At 49.0% G+C, this 22,419-nt stretch overlaps 1 protein-coding gene across 1 annotated transcript in view; it reads right to left on the minus strand.

Moving 5' to 3' along the window:
- The window catches only part of MYT1L (myelin transcription factor 1 like), a 394,605-nt gene extending 376,820 nt beyond the window's left edge, over positions 1-17,785 (minus strand). The window contains exon 1 of the mRNA XM_069573812.1: positions 17,264-17,785. The gene's annotated coding sequence lies outside the window, so the exon portion shown is untranslated. The remainder of the gene's footprint in view (positions 1-17,263) is intronic.
- Positions 17,786-22,419: the final 4,634 nt, after the last annotated feature.

Consider the following 22,419-nt stretch of genomic DNA (forward strand, 5'->3'; position numbering starts at 1 on the left):
GGGTAGCCGATGCGCTTTGTTGCACAGCAGAAACACAACACTGTAGAAAGCTATACTGCAATGAAGAGTTTGAAAAAACAACAAAAATTGTAAAATCTTGAATGAAGATAAAACGAACCAAAACAAAACCCAGCTTGTCGGGAAAATGACCACAGCGCAAGGCTGGGTGAGTAATAAACACCATCGTCAACTGAAACAATACTCGCCACTTTCCTTCCCAGGAGGACAGATCTGCCTCTCAAGACCCTGCCGCCCGCAGAAGAGCCGCCGCACAATGAACCACGCCAGGGACCCCGCTCACACACGCTTGCGACACGCAGTTAAAACAGGCTTTCTTCTTTATACTTCTGATTTGCAGGGTCTCTCGAAGACTCTTTTGTTCAAGAACAGAACTTTGAGTTAGAATTACACGGAAGCAGAAAGCAATACAGATACCAAGAGGTAAACCAAGAGCTCGCGGCCATACTGGATTTAAAACCTACTAACAACACGTGCTGTCTGCACGCAAGCAGTCTCATCCCCAAACGAGAATCTTCGGAGCACCTTTCACATGTGTGGGGTGCCTGAAAACCCATACGGTGGGGCTGACACACTTGAGGCATGATGCACTTTCTCGAGGAGACACACTCCAGCTTTGGGTGGGAAACGAACACGTTCAGTAACATGTCCCCTGAGCAGTTAGGTGTCCCCGGGATCGGCCGGCTAGCAGTACAGACAGCCCCAGGAAGGGAAGGACAGGTCCCAAGCATGAAGAGGAGGGCCCTCGCCTGAACTTTGGAAAGAGGGTGGTGCCTTGAACCTCAGCCTCCTGGCCCGCACCCAGCGCCGTATCTATGCTTTTGCTCTGAGGATCTTCCCCATCCTCGTCACTCGCACCTAACAGAAAGCACTCGCTGCTGGTTTTCTTTCCCTTCTTCATCCTGTGATCCATTCTCCCCACTCCTGCTGAAGTGCCACAGAGCAGCTCCCCCTCTGCACCTGCGCCGCGGCCATCTGTCAGTCTGTGTCACTGGGAACTCAGACCGGCTTCGGAGATGAGACGGGCTCAGTTACGAAGGCTGTGCAGCTGCCCAGCACACCCCTGCCCCGTCTGGAAAACCACCACTGTTTCAGCGGAGCCCAGCAGTGGCGGGAAAGGACACCGCAAGTTCCGGGTAAACACTGCAGGCAGAGGGTGTCACCCTGGGCACACTTCACCTACGTGGACCGCACGGGTTCGGCTTCTCCCATGTCAGATGGTGAAAGTGGACTCCTCAAACCAGCTTTGGGTGAAAATACACAGAAGCAAGTTCCATGCCTAAATGGCTGTTTCCCCTGAGTGAGTTTAAGTCAGCACAGCCACACTGTTCCGTGGGCTCCCCTGCTGGCTCAGACAGTAAAGAATCTGCCTGAAATGTGAGAGGCTTGCGTTTGATCCCTGGGTGGGGAAGATCCCCTGGAGAAGGGGATGGTTACCCACTTCAGTGTGAGACAGTAAAGAGTCCACCTGCAATACGGGAGACCCGGGTTCAGTCCCTGGGTCAGGAAAATCCCCAAAGAAATGGCAACCCACCCCTGCATTCTTGCCTACAGAAGTCCACAGACAGAAGAGCTTAGTGGGATACAGTCCCTGGCGTCACAAAACAGTTGGACCTGACTGAATGACTAATACCTTCACACACTATTTAAATTGCTAAACCAAATTTTTGGTCTTAGAATTACACAGCACAGAATCTTAGGAGCAGATGCGTCACGGAGACTGCTCCATCCTAAGGTCACTTCTGCAGACAGAGCTGTTCCAGGCATCCAGCGGGTTTCTCCATGATGACCCAGCATGAGAAATGCCAGCATTCATGGGCCTGGCATGAGTGTGCCCCACTTCACTTCCAGGCTCCTCCTTCTCAGGATCAGAATGATGACACTTCTGAGGCTAGACAGAAAGGTCAGAGGCTCTCCTGCTGGGGAACACTCTCTCAGCGCACACGGCTCCCGGGATTCTGAGCCCCTAACTCCTCCTCTGTCCATCCCAGACCCTGCTCTGGTGGAGGAGAAATTCAGGAAAAGGAAGGGCTCTTCCTTTCCAGGAGCTCAGTTCCACTTCCCTCCCAGCACTAGCATTGATCGCTATGAATAAGCGTTAGGAGTTTGGGTTTTCGAGGGTCCTCTCAACAGCTTGAATTCAAGTGGCAGATACACAATTATTTATTTTTTAAGAGGTAGCAAATGGTCCGAACGGGAACACACTTATACTGAATAAGTAGATGAAGGGAAATAAAGTGTGTGGATGGCTAAGGTTTTCAATAGGAGTCTGTACACCTGGCTCATGAAATTTTTCTTCAGGGAGTTTAGAGGCATGCTTTCCATAGGAAACCTCCTGGTGATTCAGGGGAACGTCGGGGCACACCGGCTCAGCCACAGGAAACCTCCTGGTGATTCAGGGGAACGTCGGGGCACACTGGCTCAGCCAGTGTCCTAAGCACCTCACGCCCTTCCCTCCCTGCAGTGGCAACACACTCGTCGCGAAGTTCAAGGCACACAACGTAGTAGCGCAGAGCAGAGTGAGGGGGCTGCCATTCCTGGCAGAAATAGCTCCACACTGGATCAGGGCAGGAACCTGGGACTTGTGAGGCCCCCACAAAAGATGAGATGGTGACCACTCTGAGAGCAATAAGTTGGCTGAAAGCTCAGCATTCAGAACACTAAGATCATGGCATCTGGTCCCATCACTTCATGGCAAATAGATGGGGAAACAGTGGAAACAGTGGCTGAGTTTATTTTGGGGGGCTCCAAAATCACTGCAGATGGTGACTGCAGCCATGAAATTAAAAGACACTTACTCCTTGGAAGAAGCGTTATGACCAACCTAGAAAGAAAGAGAGAAAGTGAAGTCGCCCAGTCATGTCCGAGTCTTTGCGACCCCATGGACTGTAGCCTATCAGCCTCCTCAGTCCATGGGATTTTCCAGGCAAGAATACTGGAGTGGGTTGCCATTTCCTTCTCCAGGGGATCTTCCCGACCCAGGGATGAACCCGGGTCTCCCACATCGTAGGCAGACGCTTTACCGTCTGAGCCACCAGGGAAGCCCCAACCTAGACGGCATATTGAAAAGCAGAGACATCACTTTGCCAACAAAGATGGTCCGTCTAGTCAAGGCTATGGTTTTTCCTGTGGTCACAAATGGATGTGAGAGTTGGACTGTAAAGAAAGCTGAGTGCCGAAGAATTGATGCTTTTGAACTGTGGTGTTGGAGAAGACTCTTGAGAGTCCCTTGGACTGCAAGGAGATCCAAGCAGTCCATTCTGAAGGAGACCAGTCCTGGGTGTTCACTGGAAGGACTGATGTTGAAGCTGAAACTCCAATACTTTGGCCACCTGATGCGAAGAGCTGACTCATTTGAAAAGACCCTGATGCTGGGAAAGATTGAAGGCAGGAGGAGAAGGGGACAACAGAGGATGAGATGGTTCAATGGCATCACCAACTCAATGGGCGTGGGTTTGGGTGGACTCCGGGAGTTGCTGATGGACAGGGAGGCCTAGCGTGGTGGGGTTCGTGGGGTCACAAAGAGTCCGACACGACTGAGCTGAACTGAGAGCAATAAAGACTGTGCTCCAGGTCTCCCCACCAGCCTCTCGCCCGCCAGCAGGCTTGCTGAGCACCAGCCATGTTCAATGTTCCGGTAGGAAGATGGGCTTGAAGGGCAGCGTTCAGAGCCTCACAGGGGAGGCTGACCTGTGACTTAAATAGCTGTCCATACAGGAGAGGAAGTGGGGAGCCTACCAAGATCGAGGCTGTAAAGTTTTGTGGGAGAGGCCTGGATTTCCTCCGGGAGAAACAGGAAGGACCTGAGGAAAGGGAGCCTGAGAATCGGCCTTTGATGGGTGGACACAGTGCGCCTGCGTGGACACCAGGGACAAACAGAACAGCTGAGCGGGGCTGGGGAAGAGTCAAGCTCCTCGCCACCCTGAAGACACGCAGCTGAGGAGGACAGGACCTGGCTAGAAGGCAGGCTTGAGAATGGGCGGGGTAATGATGGCCTCAGATGGCAGCTGAGTGTTTGGGTTTAATCCTGGAGGAAACAGGAAGCCCCTGGTGCTTTGTGAGCATGAAAATGCCAAAGCTGAACTTCGGAATAATTCGTCTAAAAACGGAACGTAGCTGCATTTACAGGCGTGCGTGAGAGCACGTGTGGGGGTGGGCGAGCGGCCTCGGAGGGGACTGCGAGTCCAGGAGGAAGATAATGACAGTCTACTCCGCGAGAGCGGTGCAAGGAATGGAGGGAAGACAGTTGGGAGAGCTATTTCCGAGACAGAATTGGCAGGAAGTAGCCACTGATTGGCTGCCAGGTTAATTATCCCGGAGAATAGCGCTGGCCTTGTCACTCAACCACACAAAACCCTCCAGTAATTCCCCCATTATCTGCAGAACAAAGTCATCATCTCAGCACACCAAGACTCTTGGGAGGCACGGCCCTCTGGGACCACCCCACCTGGCTTCGGGTCTGTCCTCTGCGTCCCCCCACACCGTTCTCCCAGCAAGAAGCAGCCTCCAAGTCGTCTGTCGGCAAAGCCACGTGTGTCTTTCCCAGGCGATCTCCTCACCTTATTTCCCTGCCTGAATTTTCTCCTCTCCTATAATTATCTGCTGAGATTTCCTTTCCTTTTGAGGGCTGTCTCCAATACTATCTTCTTCACGTTATCCCACTCTACCCCTGTTGACACCGTCCCCCTCTTCTTTGAGAAAATCATAACATGTAATTTGTGGTTCCTTACCATTTGTACCAAATTTTACATCACACTGGAGTCATCTATAAATTTGTATTTTATTCCCTATTGGTCTATAAAATTCCTAAGAACAGACAGGAGTGGAGTTTTTTTTCTTACAACCGCAACATCTAATCGAATACAGAGGTGGTTAAAGAAAGGGGTGAGAGAATAATTATCTGAACAGCTTTCAGATGGAAGGGAGCTTCCAGGCAAAGTCCTCTACCAAGAGCTGAGCGTGAGCGAATAAAAAATAGGAAACAGAAGGAACCTCCTACAAAGGCCTGCGGTCTGTGGACGCGCTATCCGCCTGGGTTAAACACTGAAACCCTGCCGCTCCTCTCCCGGCCCTGCTCACCTCTGCTTCGCCGCCACACCCCGGTCTGATCTGAACAGGACCAGAGGGATCCGGTTTCAAGCCTGCAGATGACGGGTGAGGACCTTATGACTTTGATCAAAAGGAGGCTGCTGGTAAATCCTGGCCGACGGAGCGTGAGCCCACAGACGTGCGGCACACGCCTCACACACGCTTGTGTCCACCCTGTGCGGCGGCGCTGATGCGGCCAGACAGGGACGGGCCCGCAGCCCAGATCAGGTAGCTGCCCTGCCTCTTCTAATAAAGCTTCTCCAACTCCGCTGATGTAACAGAAAGGGGGCAGAGGACGCGAGAGCTCAGGGCCGCGGGCCTCAGGCGGGTCTGGGGGAGGCGGCGGGAGCCGCGCAGGGCAGGGCTGACGCCCTGGAGCCCCGCGTGCTCAGACAAGGCCGGCCTCCTGCCCCTCCCTCCCCAGCGGGTCTGACCGTGGTCAGGGGAGCGGGGGCCCACAGGGAGGCCTCGCGAGCCCCGTGCCCGCACCTCCGAGCAGCTCAGTCCAAGTAAACACCCTGCATGCCTACTGTGCTTCGAACCTGCGATCTCCCTTAAGACACTCGCTGTTCAGGATTTGAGAACAGGCATACTCCACTCAAGGCGCTGACTGTCTGCCCTGGGATTGCTGGGCCAGTCAGCCCAGCAGAAACCCTGAACACCAGTGAGTCCGTGTGCAGCGCCTTCAAGCCATTACTGGGGTGTGCCCACTGCACTGCCTCACCGTCCTGAGGTCCTGCAGTGAATCCACGCCTTAGCCCGGGACACGCGTGAGCCGCGGGGCTGGGACACGAGTACTGAGGTTCCTACCGGGTGTGAGACAACGCTGCTTGGGTGAAGCTCAGGCTTGTGGCTGGCAGTGGCGGGAGTGCAAGTCCGGACCGCGGGGGTGAGATGGAGAGTTTGCGGAAGGGGCGGAGCTACGGGCCTCCGCGGTGGTGCCGTGCGCCTCTTCCCTTCTCTCTGCCCCCACTTAGCTTTGGTCCACGCTGCTTGCATTTCCACCGCTTCTTGCTTGGGTTTCTGACCTGGTTGGGTCCTCTCTTTGACCAACAAAGGACAGACCACAATTCTCCCTGCACAAGAATACAGCGCTCCGGAGGTTTTCTAAGGTTGCTTTTCCCTGGACGGCGCACGGCAACCCCCTCCAGGTCCTGCCTGGAGAACCTCATGCACAGAGGAGCCTGGCGGGTCACAGTCCACGGGGTCGCACAGAGCTGGACGCGACTGAGCGGCAGGGCACAGGCAGCTTTTCGGGTCGTTCTTCCTGTTGTAGGTCCTGTAGAGACGCAGACAGTCTGCGCCCAGCTACAGAAGGCCGGACGGGACCATGCTCGTTGCACCGTGCTGTGCAAGGAACACACCACTGCACGTGGCTGTCTCACCTGCACCCGGGGCGGGGGAGCCCATCAGGAGAGGCAGGACCCCGAGAAATATCGAGAGGCTCTGGTCCTAAAGCGGGTGAGGGGAAGAGGACCAAGGTGGAGAAGGGCAGGAGAGAGGAGCGCGTCTCCTCACCACGCGGCCGGGGAGCTGCTGGCTGCCGCCATGTTGGAAGAGAAAGGACGAAGCGGAGAAAACACACGTTGTGGGTGACCTGGGCATGGAGAGAAGCGAAATCTAAAGCATGGAATCACATGAAGTCTGCTGCTGCTGCTAAGTCACTTCAGTCATGTCCGACTCTGTGCGACCCCATAGACGGCAGCCCACTGTCCCTGCGATTCTCCAGGCAAGAACACTGGAGTGGGCTGCCATCTCCTTCTCCAATGAATGAAAGTGAAAAGTGAAAGGAAAGTCACTCAGTTGTGTCTAATTCTTCAGGACCCCATGGACTGCAGCCCACCAGGCTCCTCTGTCCAAGGGGTTTTCCAGGCAAGAGTACTTGAGTGGGGTGCCATCGCCTTCTCCGCACATGAACTCAATGCCTGAGAAATTACTCACACTTTCCTTTTCAGAAGGAGCACATGTGAGTGATAAGACACAGGCTCTACACCCACAGCCACTGAGGCATCAGTGACGCGCGGGGAAGGAAGCAGCTGCCTGTTGTTTGGTTCTGTTATTTCAGTGTCCCGGGCTCTGTAGCGGCTTGCTCATAATAATAATAATAATAAACTAATAACATCTAGCCCATCTTATGAAAATTTCAGTTGGTCTAAAAATAAAACTTTGGAAGCAGAGAAGGATCTGAGGTCCACAGGCCCTGGGAAGGAGCTCCCTGAACACTCCTGCCTACACCCCTCGGTGGGGGTGGGGACTCCGGGATGGGCCCTCTGGAGGGCCTGCAGCTGGCTGGGCAGCTGTCTGCCCATTTCAGCAGGGCCTGAGAGCAGATGACAGAATGGACATTCCGGAGGCTTCAGAGAAGCATGGTGTTGGTTCATAAAGTAGTTTGAAATAACTATTTTTGAAAAATTTCTCAAGAGTATAAGAGGAAGCTGAACATCTTTCCTCCGAGAGCCTATGTAGGAAGAGACTATTCGACCTCCTGCTGGAGCTCAGAGAACCTCTGGAACAAGGAGGATGGGCTCACAGGAGAGATTCAAAGGGTGGGCTCACGGTTCCTTACCGTCCTCTGCCGCAGGAACGGGAGGGAGATCGCTGTGTGTTTCTCACTCTGAGAGTGAGTCATGCTCAAATTTGATCTCAACATAGAGGCGCAGGTATTACTAATTTGAAAGACAGTGAATCCTGAATTGCATGGCTTCATAATTTTTATGGACATGTTTGGGGCACAGCCCTCACTCTGTTGAAGGACTCATTATAATTTATCTGTAACATACCTCTCTCTGTGGAAAAAAGAAAAATCCTCGCTCAAACATAGAGATTTCCAGAGAAAAGAAGAAGTAACTATTCCCATTATTTTGTTAGATGTCTTTTAACTATTTTATAAGACACCTCGTGGAATTATTTTTGAATGTCATAAGACTTTAGTTAATCATTTAGAAGAAGGGATAAACCTCTAGGTAGTCATATATTTAGGTTTATTCTGTAAATAAGTGCTGAGTCTACTTAAAATTAGGATTGTTGGCCCAAACAATTTCTGAATTACAGATATGGAGAATCTTCAATTACATTCATGTTCAATAAAAAGCTTTCATGTGGGGGGTTATTTTCTTAAACAATATGGCATATATGCTTAATATAGAATAACTCAAACCCTTTAATTAGCATATTATTTCCCCTTTTCCAATCATAGAGATGATAACAGTACCTGTAATCCCATAGATTCTCGTGGACTTCACATAAAATCCTTAAGTACAGCATTCAGTGCTGTGCGTTTGCTAGTCTGAGCTGAGACTGCTGTCGTTAGAGTGCTTTCCTGGTATTTTTGTCCATTTCTCACATGATACTGAACTTTTTCAAAGGTGTTTTTAAAGGTGTCTTTGCGGTGGGCCTTCTGAAGTGTCGGATTTGTTACAATATCGCTCCTGTTTTATGCTTTGGATCTTAGTTTCCCGACCAGGGTTCGAACGGGCAACTCCTGCATTGGAAGGCAAGGTCGTAACCCCTGGATTGCCAGGGAAGTCCCAGCACTGAATGTCTCACCTTCTAAAAGCCTGGTCTCGCTAGTCGGCCCTGTTTACAGCGTCCACTGTGGCTTAGAGCTGGAAGCAGCCGAAGCGGGATCCTAAGCATTTCTGTGCTATGTGTGGGCGCCCACCCCGCCTTTGGCTCCGTCCCCCTCTCCTCTGCCTCTGGGGTGAGAAGCACGTCCCAGCGCTCAGAGAGCAGTTTTGCATATGGTGTTCTGCGCTCTGGATAGAGCAGGTTTTATATTAAATGAAACACATCTTCATTTAAAATTTCCCAAAGGAGCCTCCTTGGTAACAGCGACCTGGAAAGCCTCCTGTGACTCCGGGGGAAGCCCACGGTTCAGCAGGCGCAGGGAGAGCTGTCTAGCATCACCCGTGGGCTGAGTCCCCGCCCCGCTTCCTCCCCCACAACGGACTTACGGCTCTTCTTGACCTCACTGGGGTATTTTGAGGACAACATTTAGCCCGCTTTTTTAAACTGCTGGACGTGCCACTGGCTACTGTGGTGGAAACCTGGTGCTTATCTGAGCCCACAGCGTCCTGTTTGCCACTCTGGGTGTAGGACATGCATTGGATGATGGATGCCAGCTGCTGAAAACGTGCTGTTATTAACCTGCGTGTGCTCGGCCTGTTACTACTATCTGAACAGCGCTTCTTGAAAAGAGGGCAAGGCAGAGAGCCAGTGGGGCTGCTTCCTGCAGCAAGGAGCCCGCGATGCTGACCCAGGCGCCTTACCCGCCTGCACCATGGCAGGTGGAGAGGCCCTGCCACACCAGGGTCACGTGCAGAGCAGCAGAGCAGGGCTGAGGAGTCTGCACACCCCTCGGGTGCATGAGCCCCACCAGGACGACGCGCTGTGTGCCGTCACCGTAATGGGATCCTCGCCAAAGTCACAGAGAAGAGGGAAAAGAGCTGAAGAGGAAGCTGCTCATCAGCCACAGGTCTGAGTTCCGCACACAGTCCAGTGACTTCTCCATGTGACCGAGAAACCTCTGACTGGATGGATTCCGTGTCAGTTCCGCCGACCGGAGGCATGCTGGGTAAGGTTATCAATCTAATGGCACCTCCACTAAACCATCCAGCTGTTGGCCTTGGGCTTGCTTCCTGCTCTCCCCTACATATGACCCCAGGTAAGGAGGAGGAGGCACTGTCCTTGAGCAGGGTCACGGTCCACAGCCTGAAGCCCCCACACACAGTGACAGCTCTGCCCAGGAGGCCCTGCCCAGGAGGGGCAAACACAGAGATGTATAGTATTGGTACCCAAGGGAGCTGAGACTTGATAAAGTTCAACCTTCCATTTTAAGAAAGGATCCCAAGACATAGGCAGCTTCTCTGGTGGCTCAGCGGTAAAAAAAAAAAAAAAATCCACCTGCCAATGCAGGAGATGGAGTTCAATCCCTGGGTCAGGGAGACCCCCTGGAGGAGGAAATGGTAACCCACTGCAGTATTCTTGCCTGGGAAATCCCACGGACAGAGGAGCCTGGCTTGCTATAGTTCGTGGGGTCACAAAAAGTCAGACACGACTTATTGACTGAGTACGCACACAAGACAGGGAGCGTGGAAAGGGCTCGCTCAAGGTCACCCCTGAATTACAGGGGGAGCTGGACCAGGATGAGGTGGCCTTTGTGTGAGCACCATCCCAGCCAAGTCAGCTAGGGATGGAAAATCTCACTGAGAAAGTAAAAAGGAACATTTTTTTTTTTTAAAAAAAAGGAAAAGATGACTAAGGATGACCAAAATGAATAACACTGGGTGGAAATTCCCTCTGAGGAGTAAACGGGAAAGGGACTTTTCTGAGTGTCACTGGCCATCTTTAATGAGCTGGAGAATTGGTCAGAAATGAGCAGGACGAGTGCAGTCTGGCTGACATCACCCAGCTAGACCTGTGCTTCTAGCCCTGGGAGAGCCCCGAGCATCAGTTAAGGGTCCGTCAGTGGTCCTCCCTCGGTTGCCTGGACACCCAGGGGCAGGAGCAAGTCGGATGCTGCTGCGCAGCCAGTGGGCACCTCCCCATCCGGGAGAAAGGGGTGAGGACTTGGGGGAGCAGGTGAGGAACTGGGTTGTGCATGGAGAGGACTGTGGACGTGTGGTGCTGAAGCTTGTGTTTTTTGTAAAATATACACAGAGGCCTATTTTTCTAATGCTGATCGCCCAGTCAGCACCCCTCACATTTAGGAGTACCTCTGAAGCTAAAACAAATGACTCCATCTGCATATGAGTTTGGAAGCTGTAAAGCACCAAGGATAGAATATCACTGGTCAAACAACGCCTTGGACACATTCTGCCTCCGACCCCTGGATGCTGACAGTCATGAATATCTATCACAGGCCGAGTATATTTTCTAACTCTTTCAAAATTTAACATACACGAAAGGCTACATATTAAAAATGAGAAGTCACCTCTAATCTCGCAAACCTCCTCATCCTTCCCATCCAGCTGACCCCACTGATCAGACACTGTTTTGATCATTAACTAGACGAACAGGTGGCTCAGCCCAGTTGTAAACAGGTGTGTTAACTCGGCCCTGGGGAACACACATAACACTTCTCGGCTTGCACTGTGGGTGTGGGTCTCTTAGGGAAAAGGGTTGTTTTTGAGCTAACAAAATCGCAGTAATGGCAAATTAACTGAAGAACATTTGGGCGGTGAAACTGCCTCCATTCTTGTTCTCAGGACTATGGAAAGAATTGCAAAAAATAGTGAAAGATCCATAACACAAAGTTCGTGGAAAATTCCAAGTGTTAATTCAGTACCAAGTGTCCCGTGCTCAGCAGAGCACAAGTCACAAACGGGCCTGAAATTTATCTGAGCGGACCTACTAAGGCTTCCACAAGCACCTGGGATTTCCAGCACTTCTCACTTCCATGCAATCTCAGAGTTCCCTTTGGAAGTACAGACATGCAGCTTTCTGAGGTCTGAGCTACTTAAACTTCCAGACCTGAGGGCACACGACTCTGATTCTAATCTAACTTTCTTTTTACGTGAGTTTAAAAGTCTGAACAGACAGGCGTGTCGGTCAGGCCTGCCTCCCTGGGAACGTGGCGAGGCGTCCGAGGGTCTGAAGGCACGGGCAGGTTCTGACCCGAATTCTCGCCTCTCCTCTTTCCAGGTCTCTCCAGCCGAGCGGCGAGCCTGTGGGTGCCCACGTGGCCGCCCTGCCCAGCTCCCCATGTCCGGGCTGACTGCTGACGTCACAGACCCGAGTCGGAAGGCGCTGCCGCGGGAGGCTGCCCCCTGCGATCTGCGCTCTCCAGGCCTGCCTCAAGGGCTCTGTGCCCGGTCTCTGGGAGCGACAGCTCTAAAACGTCCAGAAACCGCAAGAGAGACACCTGACATGTACCAACACCCTTTCCTCAAAACAAAAATCTGTTTCCTGTTCTGCACATTCTCATGCAAGCAAAGAGTCACTCAGCTGTAACTATGAATCACGAGGGGGCAGCGGACGAGGAGCCTGGCAGGCTACAGTCACGGGGTCGCAAAGAGTCGAACACGACCGGGCGACTGACGCCCACACACAGCTATAAAAATATTAATACCGACCATGACGAGTTAGGGCCAGCCACCTAGAGCCCTCCCACACTTAGCGTTCAGATCCATAAGAAGGGGATAAACTCAAATCTCATATTCAATTACACAGAGAAATATGGTAATACAGTCCCATGCAGTCGCGAGCTAATTTTCAGAATGATCACCTGGATCCCTGAAGTATTAATCATCTAAGAAATGGACATCAATGATTATCTTCCTCTTCTTATTAAGTAAGAAAAATGGCTTAATCTAATTTAAAACATATTCAAGAAAAAGTAGACACAGAATTGTGATTACTAAGTATATATTTTTATATAGTATATAAATTATGTATGCTATACATAACATTTTACATGTCTAGTATAACATATACATAATTGCTATATATGTTTATATTTACATATTCAAATATAAAAATAAATTTATATAAATTTGCAGTTTTATATAATTATATTTATAAATATATACTATAGATATACATTAATATATACTTACTTTGTATGTACATAAATATATATGATTTTTTATATACAGTCCTGACTCACTGTGGGTTAGAAATTTGTCTCAGTGCTCCCTCTTTTGGGTCTGTACACAGTAGGTGCTCAATGCATGCAGGATGTATGAATTGCTCGTTAACGTGCTAAAAGTGAAGGAGGGAGCAGAGTTTCAGGAGCCCTCCGTTTAGGTTTCACCACTGACTTTGATGTTTTTTTCTTCCAGGGAAGACTGTGAAGGAGCCCCTGGACTGCCCGTCCTCGTTACTGACTCTAACTAGACTGTTAAGAAACTTTAAAAACACGGAATCCAAACAATTCATAAGTATGCGAGTAGGGCTTGAGAGGAGAGAACAAAAAAAGAATCTCTATCCTAGCAGCTGGAATTCCCATGGAGGGAGACACACTCCCCTGACCTTGAACCCTGAGCCAGTGTCTGTCCTGGACACAGCGGCCTGGGTGCCAGCCCATGGCCCACGCTCACTTGGAAGCCTCTCCCTGGTTATCTCTTGGTCATCCCTCCCTGCCTCTCTGGGCTCTGGGCAGAGAAGAGGCTCTGCAAAGAGCTCACGGGAGGGGCAGGGCTTCACTCATCACGTGGCGCTTGTTCACATCACACTGGCCACAGGGACACTAACGCGAGGGCCACATCTATTCTTCCGATAAGATGCTCACTGCCCTAAAAACAGCCAGTGAAGAGAGATGCTTCCCTTTCAAAAAAGAAAGAAAGAGAAAAGAAAGCAATGAAAACCAGTTACTCTTAAAGATAAACAGCACAGCGCTATTCCGAGAACTGGGACCATGTTTTTGCCAAAGTCCACAACATGAGGTCAGATTTTTGAATCCAGAAAATGCAAATAAATTGCGACCTATCACAGCGGCCACTGAGGAATTAGTGTGCGAGGCAGGCCGGACTCGTGTGCTCAAAGTGCGGGGATCTCTGCTTTCACGCAGGCCAGCAAGCGTGTCTGCAGGGAAGGCTTGCAAGGAGGAAGCCACAGCCAGCTGCCTCGAGCACTCACCCCAGGACAGCTCCGTCCTCCCGCGCTCAGCCTCATCACCAGTCCCCCCTCTTGCCTGCAACTGGTGATGAGTCCGACCCAGACAACAAACAGCTGGAAGCATGCCAGAGGACCATACATCTGTGGTCTACCATGCCCTCTTTAATCAACTTCCTAATTAAAAAATGCCATGCTGGCATGAGGTACAAAGGGAGTAGGCTTGGGATCTCTCACAAAATAGCATCCCTTAATCCTGAGGTTGTGGAAAATCTGTGTTCTTACAGATGTTTATGAGTTTTCCTGGTGCAGAGATAGAATCAATTTGCTTGCGCCTGGCCCTCAAGACGTATTAAATTTATCCTGAAGGAAACTGGCTTCTGAAAAGCTCTTGCCCGGATGCATTAGGCAGGTGGGAGTTTCAGTGGACCGGAGGGTCCTCTGGCAGATGCAGCACTGATTTCTGAACGCTCACCATCTAGCAGACAGCTCCAGAGCAGACTTGATTGGATGGCTCTCTATGGGGTGCCCTGCAGACTCGGTTATTTCCACAGCCAGCCTGGCTAGCATTGTTTCATGGCGACCACACTCTGTGTTCTCAGCTTCTGTTCAGATGGCACGAGTGGGTCCGGGTACCAGGGAGGGGAGGGGGCCAGATTTAAAGCCAGTCTCTAAGGAGCGACCATCTCTTTCAGGGTCCAGTGATACGGGAGGCCCTGTGATCGAGGGGGTAATTCTGACTTGTAAGAAACCATTCTGTTGACTGCCATTAAAATACACTGAGTCCAGGCATGAAGATCCTACTCAAAACAGTGTCTGAGCTAGAAACCCCCCGATAAAAATCTCTGTACACACAGCTATATCTAAAATAGAAAACCAACAGAGACCTAATGTATAGCACAGGGAGCTCTGCTCAATAATCAGTAGTAACTTAAATGGGAAAATAATTTGAAAAATAACATATATGCACACGTGTAAGAATCACACCTGAAACTAACCCAGCATTGTTAATCAACTAAACTCTGATAGAAAATGAAAAATTTTTTAAATCTGTGTCAGTGTGCTAAAAAGACCCCTCACCCCGTAAATGCTTAATCCATGAGTTGCTTGATTTAGCAACCCAAGTCCAATATCCCACACCTGAAAGCATCTCAAGCAAATGTGCAACCATCTTGGGATAATTGTTTTTAAAGCCATTTTATTGCACCGTCTAAGCAGCCAGACTTCAGTAAACACACAGCCAGTATGTAACATTGTCATAAAGTTCCTTTCAACTGTATTAATGAGCACCGAAATGCACCCAAAAGAGGCCTACATGGCATACACATAAATCCAATGGCTCAAATACAGTCAGCCTGCTCACATTTCCACACTGGCATTTTTAAAACACATATATCCACGCACTTAACAGAACCTTTGAAGAGATTAATTGCTGTACCCCTGGGACATCATAGCACAGAATTGTAAACAAACAGGTCAATAACTTTTCAAAAGGGAAGATATTGGTGCCCCACTTTATTCCCCATCACCAGGAGCCCACTGAGGAATGCCCCCCACCCCGGACACAGAGACCACTCTTCCTCTTGGAATCAAAGGTGCCTGATTTCAGATGAATATTTTGGCTCACTGAACTTGAGAAATTTGCTATAAAAGGCTGCTTTTCTTTCCAAAGTTGGTCTGCAACCTTAGAGCTAAACTGAAAAGAGAGAAATGCTCTTGGAAACCACATTTTCCGGTTAGGCACACAGCACCACATTTCCAGCCCTGGGACCCCCCATTGTCTTTGAAGGCTAGCCCTTTCCAAGCCCACAGAGACAGCATGCCCAAGAACCAGTGTGGCAGAGAGTGGCATAAAGTAACTCTGTCAAGTGAAACTAATATGACATAATTTTGGCCCTTAAAAAAGAGCTAGACTCTCCCCTGAAAGGCAGCCAGGCACAAAGAGACCAGCGTGGTAGGTAACACTCCAGTGTTCCCGTCAGGATGAAAACAGACATGTTGAGGTTAAAAATTAAAATAAGCTGATATTTTGCCCCAAGAAAGTTACAACCCATCACAAATCTAAAAGGAATTATTTTAATCTTAGAAGGTTCAGCTCAACTCTAAAATAAAATATAGCAATGGAAAAATAAAAGAAATATAATTTTTGTCTAGATAAGAGTTCATTAATTTATTTTGAAATAATTTGGTATCTAATATTGTTTGGGTTAAGTTCTAAAAAAGCCTCAATTCAAAACACCAGCAAATTCAAAATAAAATAGAAAAGTATTATATGTATACATACATATTCATTGAAATAACAAAGGAAAATTCACCTGTTTTACAAAAACAAGCTCAGTGTGAATAAGCAGAAACTTCAAGTGTGAGTGAAAAAATGATAGAAGCCAACTGTTAGAAGTGGCATATGAAGGGTTAACATGTTTTCCAATATCTTATGTTTGAGGTTTAGATTCATTGAAGGCAGTTTTATTTTCTTTCCACCTTTTCTGGAAAGGCATTGTTTTGTTTTAAACAGAGGAAATGATCCTCCAAAAAGTTGCATTTTTTTTTGGTCAAATATTTGCTGTCATTGTCTAAAGCAAACAGCTGAAGTAAAGCAACTCTGTAAAAAAAAAAAAAGCCTCAAAATAAAATTCTTAAGTGATTTGTAATATTCAAGAAACTATAAAAACAGTTAAATGATGATAATTTCTACTTAAGTTCTACCTTAAAAGCAGATGAAATAATTAGGTCAGTTAAAATGAAAACCTTACCTTTTAAGGAGAGTGGGGATTGTGAAAACAGGATAGAACTATTTACCAGTGAATTCCCTGAGATGAAAGTAAATTTAACTAAATAGTAGAACACCCATATCGCAGCACTACAATCACAGAATTATATAAGAAGCGTGTGTCGGTGATGACAATAGGAAATCGGAATTCCTGCAGGCTTTCCACTTATTTCTCAACTCGGAAGGCTGGTTGTAGAAACAGTCTCCATTTTTCTGAAAAGCACTGAAAGTACCAACTTGTGCTGATTTTTCTATCTCCTATCTGTAGATTCTATAGATCAACAGAAACTTCGGTTCGATTTGCAAAATCTCCAGTAAGTTGTTGGTTGAATTAGCTAAAATCTTCTTCCAGCTAGGAAAAATATATACCAGTCAAAACTAATTATGTCTGGGCTTTCATTGAAACAACATTTGCTAATTCTACTGGTCTGGGTACACTGCTTCAGAAAATATTAATTAAACGCATTGAATAATGGCTGCTGTAAATTTCGGAAAACAATAATCTCTAAACAGTTCATGTTCGTTCCAGACGTATGCACAGGAAAATGGACGAAGCAGCTGCCCCCAGCCAGCAGCAGCCCCGACCCTTCTGTTGGCCAGCTCGGGAGTTGAACTTTGCTGCACTTTGGGGAGCCGGCCGAGGCTCCGGACGCCAGCGGGAGAGCTGGACGCGTTTACCTGGAGGGAGCGGCCCGGAGGGACCCGGAGAGCCCGCGGCCCACCCGGCGGTCCAGGCGCGCGCCCCCCGCGCCCGCATCCCGGGGCATTCCCGGGCTCCCCGGCCTCGCCGCCGGCTGCGGGCGCGGCCACCCCGCCTCCGTCTCGGGGACTCACCCAGAAGCTCCCAGCTGCTGCAGCACTAGCGGCTCCCCCGCTTCTGCGCGCCCCCCGGCCGTCGCCGCGCGCCCCTGCTCTAGCGGCGCGCGCACGCGGGGCCGCGGCTCCGCGGCACGCGGATCATTCTGCCGCCTGGACGCGAGTGGCGGCGCTCTCGGCCGGGAAGCTCGCAGGCCTGGAGCCGGAGATGGGAACCAGTGAGCTGACCGCGCGGGGCGACGCGGCCGGGGCGGGGGCCGCCGGGCGCCATCCGCAGGGCCCGGGCGCGGGGCCGCCGCCTCCTCTCCGGCCGCCTCCGCTAAGCTCGGCGCGGGCACCGCCCGCCCCCGGCCCCGGTCCGGGGGGACCTGTCACCGGCCAGGTGCGCCTCAGGCTGGGGCCGTGGCTCAACCCGGGGTTCTAGCCCGACTGTTGATGAAGCCTGCAGCACAGCCAGACGGGCTTGGGGTGCGCGCTGTGCGCTCCCTGCTCGGCGCCCACAGGCCCCTGGGTCTCCGGGGCGCAGTGCGCAGCATGTGCGGTGCCGTATTTCATGTAATAGACGAGAGCGGAATACCCGAGTCAGGCAGCAAACAGCCCCCCGGGGGGGGGGGCGGGGGGCGTGTGTCTAAATATACCGCCCCCCCACACACACACAGCACGCACACACACAGAGCACGCACACACACACTGATGGTAAAGACCCCCCACACACACACAGCACACACACACGCTGATGGTAAAGGACCCCCCCACACACAACACACACAACACACACAGCACACACGTTGATGGTAAAGACCCCCCCACATACACACACACAGCACACACTGATGTTATGGTAAAGACCCCCCCCCCACACACACAGCACACACTGATGGTAAAGACACACACACACACACAGCACACACTGATGGTAAAGACACACACACAGCACACACTGATGTTATGGTAAAGACCCCCCCACACACACACACAGCACACACTGATGGTAAAGACCACACACACACACAGCACACACACACACACTGATGTTATGGTCAAGACACGCTATGTCCAAAGAGACCTCAGAAAGTAGACTGAACCAACAGCATCTTCCATGGCCCTGCTTCTGAGCACCAAAAACAACACAGCATGAGGTGCCAAGCCTGCTCACCCCCCCCCACACACACACTTCTTCAAGTGAGAGGACAGTGACCCAAGAGTTAACGCCAATGGACTCTTAAAATCTCTTTCGGGTTGCCAACCACACTATGCTCTGTTTCAGGGTGAGCGTCTTCTCTCGTGTTCTTTTCAAACAAAAGACACAGAACTATTCTTCTAAGAAAGTTAAAATATTGTCAAGCTTTCAGAATGGCTGGAAGAAAACAAATGCCAGGAAAAGTTTTATCTGAGAAAGCAAGAGCAAATAAGATTTCACAACACAAAAGGGAGCACAGAGACATGACTTCATTAGCGTCTTTCCGGTTAAAAAAAAAAGTGCTGATTTTATAAATGGCTTCTTGGGTCTAGCAACAACTCTTCTACTCCAGGGGTAACAACACCACTGCCCTCTCCACAAGCGTCTCTCTTAGACACTCCCCACTCTGAAAGGCCATATGAAATCATAGCGGCTACTTAGCCCCTCCCACCCTCCCTGGACACTGGCCTCGAGTACACAGACTCCTGTTTGACAACAACTCCAGGCAGCCTGCACACATGCCCGGCACCCACAACCACATTATGCTGGAGAAGAAGCTCCGCTGGAGAAAGGGTCCATTGTGGGTTCATCTGGACACCAAAACAGGCGATTTTAAAAACTGTTATCATTTGTCATCAAATAAGAGCTGCAGATGGCCAGGTAAGCAAGGAAGCAACTATGTGTCAGAGTCCCTAAGAAGCCAAGTGAAATAATTCTGAAGAGCTGCAAGTGGCCCCAAACAGATGCATCCTAGGCAGCCTTTACGAAAGAAGAAAGAGGTACCTTTGGGTCGGACAGTCGGAGCCCTTCGGCACAGCCCGGCTACACAGCTTACTTCTCCACACGTGCAGGGCTGAGTCTGCCTTGGAGAGCCCGGGGCCCATGTTGACCCCACTCCCCTACGCGAGGCCGCTCCATCGGGCCCTGCCCCGGCAGAGCGAGGGCACAGCCACCGCCAAGCAAGCAGTGCAGGAGCTCCCCGGAACAGGCGCTGACTGTGGTTTCTGTGGGAGGAGGCTCAGAGGTCCCAAGTCGCCGAGAACACCTCCCTCTGGCTTTCAGAGGGGATTCCTCCCAGTCCTGAGCCTCCTGCCTGCCCTCTCGAGACCAGACACCCTGGTTAGCACAGGGGTTACAACTGCCTTCCCGTCCAGCCCTGCTGGAAGTCACCGCGGTCTGAGAGGCAGGCACCTTGCGAGAGACCGCCGGGTGCCATCCGGCTCATCAGCACAACACCCCTCACGCTTCAGCTGAAACACTTCCTCCCCCTCCCAACGTTTCCAATAATCACCACGTGGGGAGCAGGGGTTGTTTTTAAAGAGATATATTTTAGGATAAATTTCCTAACCCAGCAGCCCAACACAGCAATGCTGACCAGTGTCTCTCACATAGTAAATAAGCATTTACGCGCTCTTTCTAGTTTGTTTGATAATACCTGGCTTACATTTTCTCTGCCATCTCTGATTACTTATACAGATGCCCCAAGGACTCATTATGATGTCAAAGCTTAACACAGTTTCATTGTGAAAACAGGCATAGAAAAATCATCGTGTGTGCCTGAACAATGCAGGTGTGAGAGACAGATCGAGAAGGGAGGGAAGCCGGGGAGACAGCTAGGGACAGAGCTAGAGACAGAGGACAGGACGGGTGGGGAGAGGGGCTGGAGAGAGAGAGACGCGGAGGACACAAAGCCCCTTCCCGGTGAAGCCACCCTGCATCGAAACACAGCCTAATGCGAGAAAAATGCACGTCTGCCACCTTAAGCTAACCTGACATTGAAAAATCATACAATAAATTACTATAAAAGTATTTGCCATTATTCCTTGTACAAGTTATGGCTATTTTAGGCAGTGTTTCATTTGTGGGGTATTCCAATTAAAAAAATATATGTATATTATATCTGTCACACATAACATATGCATGTGATTTACCCTTTACAACTTCAAAATAAAATGTTTAAAATATTTTCTTCTTCAAGTTTGTGCTATCTTTTCTCTTTAGTTTGAACTGAGTGTAAATCAATGTCAGGTAAGGGTTATGAGAAAGATTGCACTATGATGAAACTTATTTGGTGAAAAATATGTGAATTATTTTCAAGTTTTTGTTCAAGTTTATCCTCTATTACCCTTTTCTGAGGCATGCTACATGTTTTTTTTTTCCAAAGAAAAATTTTAAAAAGGCATTTATGAGAAGATTTTTTTAAATCTTGAAAATAAGAAATGCAGAATACTATTGCAATCACATTATGATGTAAACAACTCGACTGTTAGAATTTAGGAAAACTGAAAACCTCTTTGTGGCCCTGCCAACGTTTGCTTCTTAGGCAGAGCTGTGGTGAGACCTTCCATCAGTGAAGACTTTACGGTAAAGTACCAGGCGCTTTTGAAAGACTGGCCACTGATTGGAAACCATAGTCCTGGTCGTCAGGGACCATCTAGCCACACCACATTTCAGCATCGAGGCAGAGGAGTCATCATAGGAGAGTGTCTTTCTAGTCCCTCTTACCCCACTGCATGGGTTTCTTGATATAAAATTTCTAAGAGGAAATACAATTTTAAGTTGTCTGAAGTTAAAAATATAGCCACCAAATTGTTTAATGAATAAAAGCATTTTAGATGACATATTTCTACAAACAATATCTTTCACTGAAATTAGATTGCCCCACAGGTAGAGCTGGAAATATAATTTATACATGTGACTTTGAAAGCATTTTTTAGACAACAAAATGAATTTTCCTCAGAGAAATGGTTGGATTATCTATCAGACATGTAAAGTATTTCTAAAAGCAAATCACCAAATAATCAGATTATTCACTCTAAGTTTTGAATTTTAAATATAGTTTTAACAAATAGAAAAACTTTAAAATGGTTTGAGGCCACAAAAGAGCTCATTTCTTTCCTTTATCTATAGAAAGCTGGTGTATAAAAGAGTTGCAAAGCACCAGGCAGTGAAATAACTGGGTGTATTCAGTAATGAATTATGAAATATAAACATTTCTGAGAGTGAAAAGAACAAATGTTAAGTGAAAAGTAAATTAGGTTGAAAATATGACAGGAACAATGAAAGTAATATATTGAAGTCCATTCTCTGAAAAATATTCATATTTTCCTAAAATCATGCTCATAAAATCTAAAGGAGATTATATACTCACACTCTTGTAGGAATTTTTGTACACCACACATACATGGTCACAGATTATTGGGCCTTCAACCTTGATTCCAGTATCTAACACAAATTTGTGAAATTGGCCCAAGTTCTACTGGAGAATGCAAGTTTAACTCAAGAGAAGTTGAAATCTGCGTTTTATGTGTACTTCTGCCTCACTGTTCATCTTGGTAATTCTGGCTCATCTTTTCAAAAATGAAATGTTATCAATAATTATATAAGTTTTCCATTTGAAAAACACGTGCACATTGTTCACAGTTTTCCAGCTCACAACTGCATATATGCAAACAATTTTGATGAAACCCTGTCTGTAATTTGAAAAGTAGGGTAAGAATTTTATGTGCAAAATAAGGGTCTGGAGATTGCCAATCTCTTCTGCCCCACTCCTCAGAACATCCTATTGTGACCATAAAGCCGTCTCCCGCCTCCACCTCCATGAACAGTGTCATTAAGGTGATGAAACCGAGCCCTTTCTCCACTGCCAGCAAACTGGGAGGAAGTCAGTCCCAGCTGAACATAATTGCTATCAGCAGTGGACAGCTCCTGGTGCTGAAAGGAAAAGGGCCGGAGCTTTGCTCACAATAGCTCACTCAACAGCCTTTAAAAATCACAGCAAAACTGAATGAGGTGGCAAGTGCTCTGGCTGAATAGCACTGTCTGCAGAACAATGGCAGCCAACCCCAAATCCTACTATAATCACATTAATGAGATTAATCAGTGAATTAGCAGCAGTCAAACGTCAGGGAGGCAAGGAAGACTCCAACCAAGATTGGTAATTAACTTTTTTTTGGGGGGGGGGGAGTCAGAGAAAAAGATAAACTTTGCTACC

The sequence above is a fragment of the Ovis canadensis genome, chromosome 2 (genome assembly GCF_042477335.2).
Source record: "Ovis canadensis isolate MfBH-ARS-UI-01 breed Bighorn chromosome 2, ARS-UI_OviCan_v2, whole genome shotgun sequence".
NCBI classification, from domain to species: Eukaryota; Metazoa; Chordata; class Mammalia; order Artiodactyla; family Bovidae; genus Ovis; species Ovis canadensis.